Here is a 19,364-nt window from a genome sequence, read left to right on the forward strand (position 1 = left end):
TTTAAAATGTTTTAAAAATGTTTTTTTTTAAATGTTTCCTTTAATTCATACATTCTTTGAGGATAATTTAGAGCATCTATTAGAGATTAATGCAGCCTCGTTCATACATCAGTTGTTTAATGATTATATATATGAAACTGGGAAAAATTCAGAATTCCCGAAACATCTCCTTCTGATTCATTGTGCTTTATTGAAAATTCATTTTTATATGCAAAAAAGACAGTTTAACATCACCTCTCAGAGAATTCTAAGTTTCTAGTTAAATGTTTACTAGCCTGGTCATACCAAATGAATACTTTCCCTTATGTTGTATCTTTGGCATCAGGGGAGACTTTAAAGAAATAATGTTAACCTCTTACAAATTAATTCTGTGGTTGGAAATTCTATGAACACCCAACCAACAAATGCCTAGTTGTCATCATTCATTATGCAGTTATCAGAGGTGGGCACTGATTTTAATATCTCCTAGAAGTCTTGTTTTTAACAAAATAAGCTTTCATTAGTAATACAACCAGCAAGTTATTTTAGATAGTAGTTTCTGATTTCGTTTGCATGGCAGAAATTTGTCCTCTGTAAAAAAGGAGTTTTCCTTTTCTTCTTCCTCTTTTTGTATTTTTGTTTTTGTAATCTTCCCTCTTGTTCAATATTTTGCATAGCCCATGTTAGCTGATGTGCTAAGACTTAGTATACCTGATGAACTGCATTAATATCCAATGTATAACTCACAGAGAAAGATAGAAAATTAAGCTTGTGGGCACATCATTTTGATTGAGGCTATGATGAAAAAATTCCCAGAGATATTAATAACATTTTCTGATATATGTGCATAATTGTGTGCAAGATAAATCTCTATAGAATAATAGGTAGCGATTTTTAATGGCTCATTGCTTTGAGCCATTTGTTTCTTAAGAAAAACCATCAGTTTCAATAAAATATCAAAGCCCTTAAAGCAACTATTTTCTACTTATATCTTTGTCTTTAACAAATTATCACAGGTCACTGCCCGAAGTAATATGATTGTTCTGTATAGCTATACTCACTTTAATTTTAACCACAGGTCTCTTACATGTTTTGTTTTGCTTTGTTTTTTGGCCAAATAATATCAGGTTATGTCAATCTGGGAATTCAATTAATAGACAAAACAATGTATCTTATTTTCTGAATTATCACTTCTATAATGTCATTTAAGGGAAGTGCTGTGAATCACTTGTTCTCAAGCTTATTTTCTGAAGTGATAGAATGGCTGAATCCTGGCCATCATGTAACATTTTAGTCAACAACAAGGTCAAAACCCAATGTTTTTGCTTAAAAAACACTCATTCCATGTTCACATTATGTTGGCAGACTGATTAATATTTGGCATTGGGCATTTAAATGGTAAGGTGATGTTCAAAATTCAAAGGCCATTATTAATTTTCACTTGCAAAAATTCACAAAGAATCATTTTATATATATTTAAACCCATTATTAGCTTCTCAATTAAAAACATGAAGTCCCTTTAAGTAACGTAGTGAATTCACTGAAAAGGGGGCCTAACTACTACTAGTTTAGAATGCCCTAAGAATATTCTGTCCTAGGTTCTTAAGAACATTTTTACTTCTGAAAATAAGGGCTACAGGAAGCAAATGTTATTTAGAATTTTTCATACGCATGGATTTTAATAGGACAAACATATGATTAAGAAAATGATGAAAGTGTGAAAAATGAAGACTTTTAAGGCTCTTCTCCTTGAAGGTAGGAACATACCATTTTTTGATGTCTGATTTAATAGAAATGAAAAGGATTTTCTTAGATGATATGTGAGAGGAAATTAAAGTGTTTTTGACTTCCCAAATGAAAATAAAAATCTCTCAATGTTTTGATTAAACTTTTAATACTTTAAGCTATTAAGATTTATATGGCTTTCCGTGTTATCTTTCATGTATGAAAAAATTGTGGTTTCTTTGTGTATTCCCATAGTTCGCAGTGTCGCAAGTTGGGGATTTAGATACATATTTTTTAATAATATAAATGCTGTTACATGAGAAAATATATTCATATACTAGGATATGTGATTAAGTATTTCTGATAAAAATCAAAACAATATTTTTAATGAATTTATTGAATTTCACTTTAGAAGATTCAGACTGAATGAATATTACTTTGCAGCATTTATTTGTATGAACTCCACTGTGGTTTGCTTCTCAGATATCCCGGGTATTGTGGAAATCCTAACATTTGTTTAGGATAACATTATTTAGTTTTAATCAAAAGTCCTCTTGAGTTTTGAGTCTTGAACGGGTCCAACTGGGAGAAATGAGAAACAGCAATATTTCATGTCAAAACTACAAAAGAAAAAATAATTCAAAGATACTGTACTAATTTATAATATCAGATAATATGCTTAGTACTAAAAGGTAAAGTTCATACAACCTGAAAGTCAATGTATTGAAAATATGCTATGCCATACAGTGAGTAGTTTTAAAATAATATCAGCATTAAAAAAATAGTAAATATATAGGAGATACATTTAGTAAGGTGATGTTCACATGTGATACTTTATTAACCTCCAATTCTGCATGCTTGTGCTTGTTTTTTATTATTTTTGTTATTAATCCTTTTTAGGCATGAAATCAAGATAAAAAGAATTAAAAAACTAGCCCATGTCACCAAACTAATGTTAGCAGTGTAATTTAATGAAGGCAGAAAATGCCTTTAAATCCCTATTCTCTACCTAGAAAATAAACTCCAGAAATATGAGGGTCTTTGTTGCTCTTATTTATTCATGATATTCATGCTCCTTGAGCACAGGCCACACGCAAGGGAGACACTCAGAAGACATTTGTTGAATGATTCCACATGTGTCCGTTGGGCACTTTAATTGCATTTTTTCTCTTGTAGAGCAATTGAGTTATTAATGACACCTACTACGTTGAGTGATAAGAATTATGTAAGACATTACCAGAAATGCATTTAGTAATGCTCTCTTAGTTCAGTTTGAAACAACTTGATACATTAATTCTGGATATGTATTTTGATAGTAGATTCCCACTTTTATCTAAAGACATGCCTACAAATTAATTCTAGATCCCAGATCAGGCTAAAATAATACATTTAAGCAGATTTTTCACCAGTAATATTCACATTATAAAAGAAAATCCCTCTTTGGCCTATGATATAGGCAAATGGTGGATTCTGATAAAAATCATGAATATTAGTAAAAATTAGCTATGTGATAGGAAACTGTTAAGTACTTTACCAACATTAATGCTTTTATTTCTTCTCCTTTTACAATCTCGTAGATATATAAAAACCGTTTAAAAAATTAAGAATGTACTTATTTAAATTATAAACCCAAATTATTATTTTAATATTTAATTATATGGAAATCATTATTGTGATATTTTACATTATTTAATCTTTGAAATCTAGTGTGTATTTTATACTCACAGAACATTTCAATTGAGATGTTAAATTTTCACAGAGAAATTAGATTAGCTTTCATAAAATTTATTTGAAAAATTAGACTTATGTACTCAGAATGTTCCAAATATACTTAAAAGTTTTCTGATAACTGAATGGAATATTAGTTTTAAAGTTCAGACAACATATTAATAGAGAACAAGGAAACAGGAAAACATGATGCTTAATAAACATATTTTAAAGGAATAAATTCATTTATGACCTTTTAAAAGATATCTGTCACTTAATAGAACTAGAATTTCTCAATTTTCTGTGTCCTTTCATATAAACTATTTATATTAATATTTTCTAAAGAGCAACAATTTTGCTTCATCTGATTTATTCAGACTAAATCTTTCACCAAATTATACATAGGAAATTAGTTTGGTGATTCTTATATAAATCAATATGCCCCTAAACCAATTCATCATATATATTTTTTTAATAGATAGATGCATTTTCTGAGACTGTGTGTGTGCGTGTGCACACACGCACACGCACATGTTGGAAGGTGCTTGTTAGGACTCTAAAAAGGAAAAACTAAAATAGATGAATGTGTTACTAGGAGTTAGGCTGTAAAATACACATGTTGAACAAGAAAACATAGATTCACATTTGATAATCTTTTTTTTTTCCCCCCATTAAGGATTGTCTATCTTTGCAATAATTTAGTAGCAAATGCTATAATAATTTATGGACATGGAAAAATGAGCACATATTTTTAACCTGTCCAAAAAACTGATAAAAGTTAATGTAGGGGACACAACTAATTCACATTAATTATTTTGGACTTTGCTATTATTGATTATTGTGTTCAAGGCATCTTTGAATCTAACACTCAATTGCAATGGTGTCAAATTTGATACTGAGCCAAGTCTGATCTCATTTTTCCAGGCTTTGCATGATTATATCCTAAACACATAATTCATTTGTTTGTTCTATTTTAACATCGTAAAAAGATGATGAGTTTTGAAATTTGAGTGAGTGTATGGTTGTTGATTGACAAGTGAAGATTGAAATTATAACAAGTTTGCTTTATAATTTGGTGAATTTGTTCAAACATTGCCATCTGTTTTTGCAGGGAAACCAAGAACAATCTCTCAGATACAAATTGATTCTGCTTGGTCACTCAGCTGGTGGAACATAGGGGTAATTTACAGAGAGATGATTGTTCATTTACTTAAAAATTTCCTCATTCTTAGGCAAGTGATCATTCCGGAGGCAGTACCCTACTCACAAGTCTGTGTACACTCTGATATTTCTAAACTAATTCAAAATGGAACTCTTGTCTCTGAGCTACTGGCTTTCAAGTAGAATCCAATTATACACCTTTCACTTTTTATAAAAGTCTCAGTGAGATTTTAAAGATCAATATAACTCCAAGGCAGAACAAAAAGAGGGTAAAAACTATTATTTTAGCTAAAGATATAATAACACAAATACTTATTTAAAAATTATAATCATTTAGCGACTACTATGATAAATTCTGGTGGTTGAAAGGTACCGTACATTTGGCTTATTTTTTAACTCTTCCCTGAATAGACTAAAAAGAATCTTTTTTTGATTTTTGAAAACTACATAAAAATAGAACAAAGTCTATAATTAGAATCTATGTCTTTTCTTTAAAAGGCAAGATAGTGTCATTTGGAACTGTTAAATTAATTAAACCAAAAGGCCATTGGTCTGTTCTAATGCCTTTAGGAGTCTGCAAAAGCTGCAAATGTTGTAAGATAATGAAATCAAAACCTAAGGACAGACAATTAGGCTTCCCGAAATAAGGCAATCTATATGCTATAGCCAATTATATAATTTCCTTGTTTTGCTTCGACTTTTTTATAAAAGTCTTTCCTCTAATCTCTGTGGGTGGAACTTGCCCCTAATCACTTGTGGTTTGACACTGCCTTATTAGAGTTGATTCTTTGCTAATCTAAACTCTTGAAATTTTTAGGAGGCCTCAGTTTATCTTTTAACAGAACTGAGATTCTTTGAGAAAGATAATAATGTATTCATTCAGTTTCCAACAAATACTTTGTAAATATTTGTTGAATGGAGGAAACAATTAAATTGAAATAAATTGAAACGAGTATATTATCTATAAATGTAAAACTTCTTTATATCAATGGGATTGTAAATATTAAAAAAAGAGATAATTTAGTAAAATACTTGTAGTATATATTAGAGGAATTTTTTTTACCTAAGGATGTCTTTGCAAATCAATAAGAAAAAAATCAGCACTTCCATTGAAATAAAAAAGAATATGGACAAAGATAATGGTTTGTGAATTATTTACAAGTGACAAAAATTTTCATTCCTATGAATAACCAAAAAAAAAAAAAGGAAAAATTAAAAGAATACAATATACACATGATTTCAATTAGTGTATTACAAAATAGGGAAACCAAAAGTTTTCTTGTATCCCTTCCAATCCACCTGTTCTCTCTCCAGCCAAAGATGACTTCTGATCTGTTTCTTATCTCTACAGATTGTATTTTTTATAATTTTATAAAAATGATTCTGTAAAGAATATTTTCTTTGGCTATCTACTTTCACTCAGTGTAATAATTTTAAGATTCACTTACATTATAGACTCATTTTTCTTATATATTTGTATGTATTATGTGTAAAGACTTTCAAAAACACTATTTGAGGGGCGCCTGGGTGGCTCAGTTGGTTAAGCGGCCGACTTCAGCTCAGGTCATGATCTCACGGTCCGTGAGGGCTGTGAGTTCGAGCCCTGCGTCGGGCTATGTGCTGACAGCTCAGAGCCTGGAGCCTGTTTCAGATTCTGTGTCTCCCTCTCTCTGACCCTCCCCTGTTCATGCTCTGTCTCTCTGTGTCTCAAAAATAAATAAATGTTAAAAAAAAAATTTTAATAAAAAAAACACTATTTGACATGACAATATATATTTATATTCATATAATGTATATAAATTATGTGTATTAAACCATATTCAATTATATGTTCTTATTAACTGTCATTTCCACTGGAGTAAAATCAAGGTGGAGTCAGAGATTTTTTCAGTGACATTCACTTTTTTAATTTCTTTAGCTATTAGCTTAAGAAGTAGTTTTTGGCACATAGTAGACAATAAATACTTGTTAAACAATCATCAATGTCTGTATTTATAAAACATTTTATACATATCTGATGCTTTTTTTAAGATACATTCCAAAACATGAGGGGTGCCTGGGTGGCTCCGTTGGTTATTCGTCCGACTTCAGCTCAGGTCATGATCTCATGGTCCAGCATCACCTGGGGCTCTGTGCTGACAGCTCAGAGCCCAGAGCCTGCTTCACATTCTGTGTCTCCCTCTCTCTCTGCCCTTCCCCGCTTACACTCTGTCTCTCTCTCTCAAAAATCAACATTAAAAAACATTAAAAGAAAAGATACTTTCAAAACATGAAATAGTAAATTTCAAAAGGTAGGACCATCTCTCCACTAATGGATGGATAAACAAAATGTGATAAACCCATACATGACAACTTTTTAAAAAAATGTTTATTTGTTTTTAGAGAGAGAGAATGTGTGAGTGAGTGAGTGGGCGAGGAGCAGAGAGAAAAATGGGACAGAGGATCTGAAGCAGGCTCTGGGCTGACAGCAGAAAGCCTGATGTGGGGTTCAAACTCACAGACCTTGAGATCAGGACCTGAGATCATGACTTAAGTCAGGCATTTAACCAACTGAGCCACCCAGGCTCCCCGTGACAATTTTTAGATAAAGTGGGAGTTAAGTAGAAAAGTAGCAGGACATACACATTTAAGATATCCTAAGTTTGCTTTGAAGAATTTTTGTGTGGGGTATGTGCAAGAGATTGTTATCTACTAACTGTTATCTATTCTCCGTCTATTGCCTATTTATTTATTTTTTTCTCTGAGAAACCGGATATACGATTAACCACACTGTTGTAACCAAATGACACTATGTTAGCCATGCTCATTCTGTTGATCAGATGTTACAATGATAAACGGAAATTGTGCTTTGTTACTTTCCTTTTTACTCTCTTTTATGTTCTTTTCATTTTCTACAGTGAAATCAGTTACATTTATAGTCACAAAATTCAGGCCATTTAAATTGAGTTTACTCAAATATACAGTTGTATTTTCATTTCTTTGGAAGTTGAAGTGTGACTTTCAATTATTTGAGTTTGATTGTAACTAAAACATTTGTAATGTCTATCCACAAGATAAGGGATAGAGATGGCCAATAAATAAGAAAAATATTTCATCTCCTTTAAACTCCAAGAAGCACAAAATCAGGTTAAATAATAATGAACTACCAGTTTACCTTACCAAATTGGGGGTAATAAGATAAATGTAATTCTTTTGTTATATGATTGTTATTTCTGTGATATTTATAATACTTACATTTTTAATTATTATGCTTCTTGCAATGTAGTCAGAAAAACTGGAAAATAATTTGCTAGTAATGTTTATATTGCTTGGTTAAAAAAAAAAGGAACAAAACGTGTGTATGTGTAAGAAAATGTTGAAAATCACGATCTCTGATGGATGAGGTGTTGATTATTCCATTTTCTTCTCATGAAAATGTATTTATTATTTTATTGGGAAAGCTTATAAAGTTGATATGCTGTGGTGAATTAGGGGACAAAGACGTAAAATTTAGCTTAATAACTTTATTTCTTTTGTATTGCCTACATGAATGCCTTTTCAATATATTATTCTAAGACTACTCCCACTGTGTTTCACGCATCAGTGTCACCAAAAACTGATTCTATCTCAGATTATTTTCTGTTATGTAGCACTATATTTCCATCTCAAAGACATTGTTAGACATTCTACAGTGTGAAGGTAAAATAGGTCCTCTTCTATTTACTGATATGAATACCCAAATGTCTCCAATATGTGATTTTCCCCAAGTTGCTTACCCTCTGTAAGTCTCATTTTTTCACCTATGAAATGAAGCCATTGCTAGCATGCCTAAAACTTAAAAGTAATTAAATAAATAAACAAATAAATAGTTTGCATTATTTTAATTACAGCTAAAGTTTATTGGATAGCCACCACATGTCAGAAAAAAAGGTTAAAGGCTTTGAAAGAATTATTTCACTGAATTCTAATTGGCAATATTTTAGTTAGAAATCCCACTTTACAGGTTAAAAATACTATATCAAGATATTTTGTGTTTTCCCCAGTAAGAGAGTCCTTAAAAGATAAAACCAGGATTAAATCTCATATAGTCTAATCTGAGTCCTTTTGTTTTTAGCCTCTCACTAAAGTTTCAACAAAGGCCTGGTTCTCAACATGGAACATGCACCCATTTAGACTGGGAGTCATTTGTAGTGCTCTCTGGACTTCTTGGCCTGGAATTTTATTTATCTATTTTAGTCATAATCATATCGTTGACTTATGAAAAAATAACATTAGTGGTACTTTTATGCAGAAAATAATAGGGACCATCGCTACAATTCTAATTTAGCTATTTGTGGAAATTGATTCAAACCGGACACACAAACGTTACAAGCCCTAATAAGCAATCTAAGGATAGTTATAGTGAATTTAGCTTCCCTGAGCATCCAGTTTTGCTTGACGTTATAAATACTTCACATTTTCCCTTTAATTGTCATGGTGGTTAATATTATGTGTTAACTTGGCTAGATAATATTATCTCAGATTTTTTGTAAAACACTATTCTAGATATTGTTGTGAAGATATTTTGTAGATGTGATTAACATTTATAATCAGATGACTTTAAGTAAAGCAGATTATTCTCTGTAATGAGGGTGGGTTTCATTCAAGTAAGTTTAAAACCTTAAGAGCAAAAACTAAACTTTCCTAGTAAAGAAGGAATTCTGCTTTAAGACTATCATAGAAATTCTGTCTGAAATTCCAGCCTACTAGTCTATCCTATGAATTTCGGGCTTGCTGGCCTTCACAATGACATGAGCCAATTCTTTCTATTTTTAATCTCCATCTCTGTCTGTCTATTGATATATCTATCTATCCTATTGACTCTGTTTCTTTGGAGAGTCCTAAAATACTATTTTATAAGACTAGCAATAGTAAACCTAGTCAAATAGCTGATCCAATTTGTCTTGATAAGCAAAATAATACAAACAAAATAGATCAATAATAAACAAAAAAAGTAATTAAAGTACTCAGCTTTTCTATATGACTTGTGAAATGATGCTTTATAAACCATATAATATACTAGCTTACTTGACATGGATTAATGAAGTCACATAACATTATAAGCTCTTGGGTTTTTCCTTCGTTCTTTGTTGTAGAGTTTCAGGGATATCCAATTGAAAGCACACTAGTTCGACAGCTTTTGAATATAGCTCTTCATTTCTGAACTGTATTTTACCTTTACAATGAGGAAAGTTGCCTGGCTGGCTCCTAAGATTCTGAGTATTTCACGTATGATACACTGAGTAATGGAAAAACAATTGTTTGTTTCTATCCCTGCTACTACTATTGAATATGTATATAAATGCTCACTTTGTGAATGTCTGAAAAAATATATTTACTTCTTTAGAAAAACAATCACTTTAGAGGAACAACTAAATTTCTCTTTGAATTCGACCTAGAAATGTTTTAAAGATCATACAAAAAATATCAGCTCATATTTCTCACTCAAGATTTGTCTATGTTTCTATCCTAGTGAGTTTTGTTACTTGAATTAAATCCCTGAGAAGTTATCTCAGAAATCTTCATACTTGTCAACACCAAAGAAAATAAATGTAATGGCATTAGGAAGAATTAATTACTAATTTTATTTCTAATTGATAATCAAATCCAGCGCCATGTTCTGAGAACTTCCGACATTTTTCCTTTTCTTTTATTCTTGTAAACATTATAGTTAAAATTTTAATAACTAAGGATGATATATGGAGTGAACCCCTTAAGTATTAGTAATACCATCATAAAAACTGATAATCTGGGACATCTAATACTCAGAGTTATCACAAATTATTAAATGGGAAAACTAGCTCTATATGTTTAAAAAACATTATATTTTGAACTTCCTTTTCATACCTGCTATACTTAATGGTCTGTCATCAGTTCATTATAAATCCGATAAATGCAATGCATGTAACTCATTTTGATCTTCCCTTAACTGAAACTTATTATATTGGTTTAAGGCTATCTTTTAGGTAGACATGGAACACTTTCTTTCCCTTGAGCAACATTATTTAAAAATTAAATTGAAAAAGACCCCCCCCAAAGTTCCTAATGACACCTTAGTATTTTCTAGAGATTATAAAGCACAAATAGAGAATATTTTTAAGAACATCACTTTCTTGGTATTTGCTAAGTCCAGTGAACTTATTTAAATGCAAGTGAGAATGACCTACGTCCTTCCAAAAAGGTCTTCAATACATAGACATTGGCCTGCAGGCAGCTAACAGAGAACTCCGCTTGTCTGCCCTGATAAAGTATAAATTCGTTGGAAGTACACAGTTATATTATCAACAATGAATAAACAAAACTAACTAGTGAGAACTATTGTTGTTTCTGTAGAAGTGTGCATTTCAAAGAAAGAGAACTGTTCTAAAGATATTTTGAAGTCTTGTCTTTTGAAATAAAGATCACTGTTCAAGAGAGAGTAGATTCATTGATTATCATAGAAACATTAGAATGTCCATTTAGAGCACAAGAGCATTTCATAAGCTCTATAAAATGAAATGATCTTTTTCTCTGGACCTTCAGCTGTACTCTAAAGCCAAGTTTTATCAATTCTAAATGATTATTATAAATTATTCAAATTTTAACAATATTGCAAAACATGAAAAATATAAGCTGTGACATGAATATTATATTTTCAAACACTGTTAAACAAACTGACCAAGAAAACAGAGCAAGTTCCAACAATTATTTTTTCCCAGGTGAGATGTGTCACAAGAACACAATAATCTCTATGTGACATTTATTTTATTCTGTATGATGCTACAGAATATGCTATAATTATATGTCAGTCTACACCCAAGATTTTAAGCTGATACAGATTTTAAGAGACATATTTAATCGATAACCACATACTCAAGAAAAATGAAAATTATATAATTAAATAGAGGCATGGGTAAATGTACTTTTTTCTACATTTTTATGAACTTAATTACAGTCAAGATCTATTGGTAGCCATTAGCAATCATGTCACTCTTTCCTTTTATTCTTGTAAAATGAACTTTTTGTAGTTACTCTGACTTATTTTCCTGATGCTTTGGAAATAACTCCAGTTACACCCAAACACATTTAATGGGTGACTGCATTTAATTACAACATCTCTAATTTTAAAATTCACATTCTGGATTATAACTCTTTTTATTCAATAAAGGGTCACATATTTTCTATTTTATCTCTAAAATATCTCCAGTGTGTTTGTCTTTCTCCTTCCACACAACACCATTGAAATTCAGTCTCTTAGGTATCTGGCATAAAATTCTGGGGTGCGTTTCTTGTCTATTTCCCTGACTCTAGAATATTTACTTCCCTAATTTTTCCCCAAACTGAAAATTACCTTCATAACATGTACATGTAACAATTTACTTTCTATGTAAAAATTACTCAACAACTATGAATTACTGCTTAACTAGACTTAAACTATATTCCTAAATTGCCTTTCCCACTTAACTTTGAAAGATTTGCTTTTTAAAGAGGCACCTAGTCCACTAATTTTTTTATCAAGCCCTTTTTCTTCTCTATGTATTTTCTCATCTATACTCTGTGTCTAAAGTTCATGGTTTCTGACTCTACTTTCAGGAATCGTATGCCTTTTGGTCGTGCTACCCGAGGTATAGACAAGTGAGAATAATGGTGTGGACTAGATTACAACATTTTAGCTTGTTTTTAAATGTTGTAACCTATTCTGGCCAGTTATTCACCAAAGTCTTCCTATTCTCCCTATGAGAGTACCATTAGAATATACCTCCCTCCCCTCTTACAGTAAGATGTGGCCATGTGATGAGTTCTGGCCATGGGAATGTGGACAGAAGTAAGTTTTCCAATTTTACAACCCAATACATATGATTTGACATATAGCGCTATGCTTCCTGTTCATCTCCATGCCCGGACACAGAGTGCCAATGAGGGGCTCTGAGGTCCTAGGTAATAGCAGCACCCCCTGGATGAACCAAGAATAGAGTTTTCAATGATTGCCTAAAAAAAAGCCCCCCTACAAACTGGTATAAACCTAACACAAATGCATAAATTTTTATTGTGTTAATGCACTGAGAGTTTCATTACACCAACCAGTAGCTTTCCCTGAACTATAAAAATGCCCAGCCCCACATTTGGTAGATAGTGCTACTAAAGATTCTACTAAACATGTATGTTTGATAATTCCTCTACATGAACTCATGAGTATTGCTGAAACAAACTCAAGTAAAAACTAGAAGATAAAAAGCCTATTTTCTCACTTAGTCTCTATCTGGATCCCTATCCATACCTACATATTTTTAAAATATCCATGTTCTTAAAGACGATGATATGCATCTACTCTAGTATATGCAATTTTTCATATATTTAATAATAGTTTTGTTATGAAATTTCAAATCACGTATTGATTCTGTCCCTTTACTTGAACTATATATTATTATTTATATAGGAAGAGTTTATAGCCAGAGTTTGCATGAGTAAAAATTTCACCTCATAATTTTCCACCTTAACTTTGCTGTGCCTCAAATTCACCAACTTCAACAACCATAGATTCGGTAGAGATTACTAGTACATTGAAGAAGATATATAAAGAATGGTTACTATCATTGAAATTGGTAATTAATACATGACAACTTACTTTATTTTAACTTCATAAGCAAGTGGATGTGAGCAAATGAGACTGCTTTGATACAATAATAAACACTTTAGTTTTGTTATAAACATAGTGAAATATTAATAACACAACAGATGTATTATGAAACCCCCATTGGTACAAAGCACTGTATTGATTAATTTAAAAGAATGTGTTTCAAAATAAAGCTTCAACCACCTGTAAGATATTTAATTCTTCTGATTTCAATTTCAAATTTTCAATTTTCAATTTGCATCAATACTCATATTTTGGAGCTACTGCTTTCAGATTATATGAAGAAATTTTATTTAGAACACATGAAGCTGTGCCCGGCACACACCAGGCTTTAACAAATGTAGGTTCCTTCTTCATCCTCTTCACTGAAGCCTTTGGCTCTGCTGTCCAGGTCTCCCTTCCAAGGCAGTGTCCATTTCTTCCACATTCCTATCTCATTTCTGTCTCACAGGAAAATTCAAATTCTCCAAATACCATCTTCCCAACTAGTATCACAGAACAAAGTTAGTCCATAAATATCTACTCATATAACATGAGCTTATTTAATGATGACTAAATGTATTGATCTCTTGTGTTAGTGTATTGGAGTTCTTGCTATTTACTAGCATAAAACTGTCTTTAAAGCCATATCATTTTCCCATTAAAAAATGAAACAACTACTAGCTATACAGCAATTTCTAAGTGCAAGGCACTGTTCTAATTACTTTACATATATTGACATTTTTAAGTATACCCCGAATCCTGTGAGATCAGCAAAGTTTCTCAGTTCCTCTAAAGGGCAAGTTTGGATTTCTGTTTTCAATAGATTTTTTTTTCTCCTAAGACACTGGCTAAACATTCTGACTGTATGGAATAAAGTAATAGCTCATATAATTTTAAAACATCTTTTTAAGTATATCGACAAGATGGCCTGAAAGTAGGGATAGATCATGCCCCAAATGCAATGAAACTGACAACACTAGAAGATAAACACAGATATCAAACATAATCCTCAACCTGAGGACTTTCACTGAACCTTGGATATATTAAGTTTCTGTTGAGTCACTGAATTGGGAAAAGAGAATAAAATCTAGGGATGTATAAGCCAGGGAATCTAGTAGGACAACACTGCATAAAACTGAGATTCTGGAGGATACATATTTAACATAAGAATGAGTGAGAATTTCTAGGTACACTGGAAGAAAATACAAAGACAATCTGCCTCTCTCTCCTTGACACTGAGTAAAAGAAAACATATATATATATATATATATATATATATATATACCCTCTAGAATCATATCCCCATGATGTCCTTCACCCCCATTATTGCAGTAAATTCACACACACACACACACACACACACACACACACACATACACACACACAAAACGTGGGATTCAAAACAAGCAAGAATGTCCACCATTTCAAGTCATTACTGAAACATGACATGAAAAGAAAATATAAAGCACACAGTTTGGAAAAGAAAAAGTAAACAAACTTATTTACAGAAAACATGACTATGTATGCAGAAAACCATAAGTAATCTACAAAACAGCAATTAGATCTAATAAGCCAATATAGTAAGACTGCAGGATAACCAGTCAACATACTAAAATCAATTACATTTCTATATGCTATTGGCAAATACTCTAAAAATAAATCTGTTAAGTGACATCATTTACACTAACATAAAAATAACGTTTTAGAAATAATTTAAGAAAATAGGTCATGATTGTATTTAAAATCAAGATTTGGTATCGGCAGTGTTTTTTTTTTTTTCCTCTGTAATTTTCAGTATATCTATTGTTCATCATTAAATGAAAAGAAACATTATAATATAGAGAAAACTTCAACCATTTGTTACTAAACTATAATGCAAGGCTCAATATTCAGACCTGAGTTCCAATTTTGCTTATACTGAAGGCTTGCATGGTTACCGAATTTGGTGAAGTTCCACAAACACAACATACACACATGCATGCTAGTAACTCTCTATGGAGCTTGTCACATTAATGGCTCTCGATTAACACGATACCTGATAACCGTGCCCTTGTGTAGCCCCCTCCCATATTGACTCTGAACTTCACCATAGAATTGTATAAGCCAATGGGACGATCAGCAAATTTGACACAAAGAGATTTAATAATCCTTATACATGGGGACTTGCTCTCTTTTTGCGTTGTGACCATCATGTAAAGAAGAAATGACAAACTTATTGGGGAGGCTCTTTCAAAAGCCATCAGTAACTTCTAGACATGTGAATGAAGCGATATTGAACTTTCATCCTCAGCCAAGCCACTACCTGAGTATAGTTGCATAAGGGACCACAGATGAGACCAAATGATCAACTCAGCTCAAATTATCAATCCGGCAAATCAGAGCAAGTAGTAAGAGTAACTTTAAACCACTAAGATTGAAGGTGATTTGATGCATGGCAATCTGTAACTGATACACACTGTGTAGTTTTGTTTTCTTCATGGAAACAAGTACTATCTTGAAATGTCAAGTTTATTAATGTATTTATGTATATATCTACTTTATCTTGTGTACTGATTTTCCTCAATAGAATATAAGCTTTATAAGATGAGAAGCCTTATTTATCTGGCTCACTATTGTATTTACATGGCCAGGAATATTTAGGGTACATCTTAGATATTTAAGCAATATTTTAAATTAATTTGAATAAATAAAAGTGCCTTTATTCCAAAGGATTCCTGGCAATTTATTTCTCTGGAATAGAGCTTCGACTGCCATATTCTGTTGCTCAACTCCAGTGAGTATCAGAAATATAGAACAGGCATGTTCAAAACTCTTACTATAATAAAAAAATAATAAATTAACTTTAAAACAATAAATATAACTATATAATATATATAATACATATAATATATATTATCTGTAATGCATACAATATACATATTTAATACATATAATACATAACAGTGTATGCTATGAATATATTATAAAACCATAATAATATAATACACAATAACATAAGTCAACAAACAACATGCTACCAAATAACATTTTAAAAGTCTTTAATTCATGTATATTGGGTTAAGATGGAGGAGAAGCTGAGTAAACTTTTCTTGTTGAATTTGATAGCTAAATCTATGATTGAGTGCTAATCCCAGGATTACCAAAAGTTATTGTAAGGGTCTTTGTGAAGTCCTAATAAGTAACACCGTTCTAAATTACCTGACTTTTGATTGATTTGAGAAGTAAGATTAAGTTGTAATAGGTGGAGGCCAAATTATCAGTTTACTGATAAGGTATTTTTGAATATTAACTTTTATGTAGCCTGAAAGGATTTGCTTTATATAACAAAATTGCCAGGATTGTGCATGTTTACTTATAGTATGTACTCAGAACAGGCACGAACAAATACACAAACACATCTCATGGAGACATTTGGCCAGGATTTATGATCTGAAATAGGAGAAGAGAACCCTTGATCCCAGTAATTAGTTACTCCCAATACAAAAACTGAAGAAATTGAGTGAAGAAAGTTCCATTTACTTCCTTAAGTAGGGAAATTCAGGTGACACTCAAAATACTCTGGACAGAAAGAGGGCAGTCATCTCAACCTGTTTAATCTCTCTTCGTATGGAAAGAAAAATCAGGTATAAAGAGACAAGATCTCCTTCACATCACTCAGTTATTTTCCTTTGGAAATTTTTAGTCTCTTAACAAGTAAGAATAGAGCAATGTCATCTCTTTAGGGAAAAATTTTGCTCCCACCTTTATAAGGTCAAACAGTGCATTCATTGAACTAAATCAAAAGTCTCTTTGCACCTAAGACTGAAAATTAACTCATTCGGTCATTACTCAGTACAAACCCTCTCCTTTTCATGGAATTTTTAGAGAGAAATTCGATGCCAAATATCAAATGCCATAGCAAATTCAAACCCAATGATGTTAATTTTAAAGGAATTAAAGTCAAAAATAAAAGTATTTGACCCTTGTCAGTTATATTCTAAATAAACTACATTATAAAATTCATCCTTATCTATTCACTGAATCTTGAATCTGAGTTAGAGGAGTTCTTGATGCAGGAGCAGAGTGGGGTCTCTCAGTAGTTAGGTCTCTTACAAGAATAGCAAACAAAAATCAGGATCTCAGAAAAAGTGTTATCCCAGTACAAAATCCCTAGTGAGTCTAATGTTTAAGGTTTATAATGAGTTACTTAGACACACAAAACTATTAAAACCTAGATCTCCACACTTCACATTAGAAAACAAAACAATCTCCAGGTTCTAGAGCAGATATCTCAGGGGAAATTATTTTTCTCAGAATTCAGTTCTAACCTTAAATGTCATTTCACCAGGATACTTTTTATTTGTCTAGAATGCATGACCTAACCTGTATACTTGAACTTAAGCGGGAGAAATCTCGGCAAGTTTTTTTTTTTTTTTTCATTGTGCATTTACCAGAACTTGAGGATGGGAGGAATGGAGAGGAAAAGGTATCTGTCTATAATGAATATCTTTTTTGAAGAAAATGGTATTTGGTACACTATTGCTTTCTTCAAAATTTAGAAATTTGAAATGCTGGAAGCCCCAGTCAACCATTCTGTATATTAAACTCTTTGTATGTTCTTTGTGAGCCCTTCAATGTTTGCATTTGAATGTTGCTTTTCTGGTGAGTGCTGCTGCTGAATATGGCCATCATTATCTTGTCTGCAAACACTTCTAGTCCTGTGCCACAGTTTCTTCATAACTATTTTATAATTTTACATATGCATCAGCAATTTATGAGAGAGCTTGTTTCCCTAGAGTCTTGTCAACAGAGTCTGTCATCACAAATTGGATTTTGAGACAAAATAATTCATTAGACATGATCAGTTTAAAGTTGTATTTCTCTTATGGGTAAGTTTGAACACCCTTTAATATATTGAAGGACCTTCGATATTTCTATTTTCCATGATATGTCTGTTTATACTTGCGGTTCAATTATTACCAGATTTTTTCTTTTCAAATTTTAGAAGCACTTTAGATCGTCTCTTAGCTCTGTGTGATGTAAATTGAAAATACTTTTTCTTCTGTTTTCCATTTATTTTGTTTTTGTTATTATTATTACTATTGCCAAAAAGGTGTTAAAATATATTTATTAAGATATCGTTTTACATGGCATTAAACTTTTTAGTGTAAAATTCCATAGGTTTTGATAAACTCATACAGACATGTAACCACTACCACCATCAAGGTAGAGAAGAGTTTCATAACCACTTGATAGACATTGAAAGTCTCACAATTTCAGGTAGGACTGACTTCACAGGGGAGCTATTATTATATGACTCGAGATTAACCAAAGTCAAAGTAACCTCTCTACATTCTAAAATCTGATATTGAAGGCCACATTCTGGCCTGTCAAAAATTCACTAGGTTTTATTATTTTCCACAAATACTACTTCTTTTTTCTTTGCTACTCATATTCTCAACCCGTGCACTAGAATATGGGTTTTTGTGGATTTTTTTGAGGGGATAATATCTTTCAATAGTCTTGATACTCACTGGTTGATATATTGTCACAATCACATCCCTAATTACATTTTATTCCTTTGAATCCCTCTGAAATCTGAAACAACTATGACCCTAGTGGAGATAATGGGGGTAAATAAAATGTGTTTTACTCTTGTGTGACTTTTCTTCTTGTTTCACATCACATTCTTTCTAATACAGATTTATCAGCCCTTCACACATGAAAATAATAACTCTAGATGGAGAGTCAGGAAAATACCATCCCTCAGATGAGTGGGTATTTGAGTGACTGACCTTTGCAGGATCTGGCCAAGCAAGAAGATGATTCATGTATGCATTTAGTGGGTTTACTTAGGGGTCATGAAACACATTCCATGAATTGTTGGCTTTTTCCCAGTGATTCCAGTGAAGGTTTGTCTTCTAGAACTATTCTTACCTCACAATAGGCCCACTTGCCTAATGTTGTGATATGAAGGTGCAGGCCAGAAGTCAAATAGTCACAGAAAAGTGTTCGGTGGCAGCTGACATCAGAAATATGTGAGTAGTGGGGGCGTCTGGGTAGCTCAGTCGGCTAAGTGTTTGACTTCAGCTCAGGTCATGATCATGTGGTTCACGAGTTCAAGCCCTGCATCGGGCTCTGTGCTGTCAGTTCAGAGCCTGTAGCCTGCTTTGGATTCTGTGTTCCCTCTCTCTCTGAC

At 32.1% G+C, this 19,364-nt stretch overlaps 1 long non-coding RNA gene across 1 annotated transcript; it reads right to left on the minus strand.

Moving 5' to 3' along the window:
• Window positions 1-2,083: 2,083 nt before the first annotated feature.
• Window positions 2,084-19,059, minus strand: LOC109254319 (uncharacterized). The gene is made up of 2 exons (XR_002074751.2): window positions 18,961-19,059; window positions 2,084-2,286 (listed from the first exon to the last, which is right to left on the minus strand). It is a non-coding gene; the product is annotated as an uncharacterized LOC109254319 (long non-coding RNA).
• Between the last annotated feature and the right edge of the window lie 305 nt (window positions 19,060-19,364).

Source organism: Panthera pardus, unplaced genomic scaffold (genome assembly GCF_024362965.1).
Source record: "Panthera pardus isolate Hobbes unplaced genomic scaffold, ASM2436296v1 HiC_scaffold_16, whole genome shotgun sequence".
In the NCBI taxonomy this organism is placed as follows: Eukaryota; Metazoa; Chordata; class Mammalia; order Carnivora; family Felidae; genus Panthera; species Panthera pardus.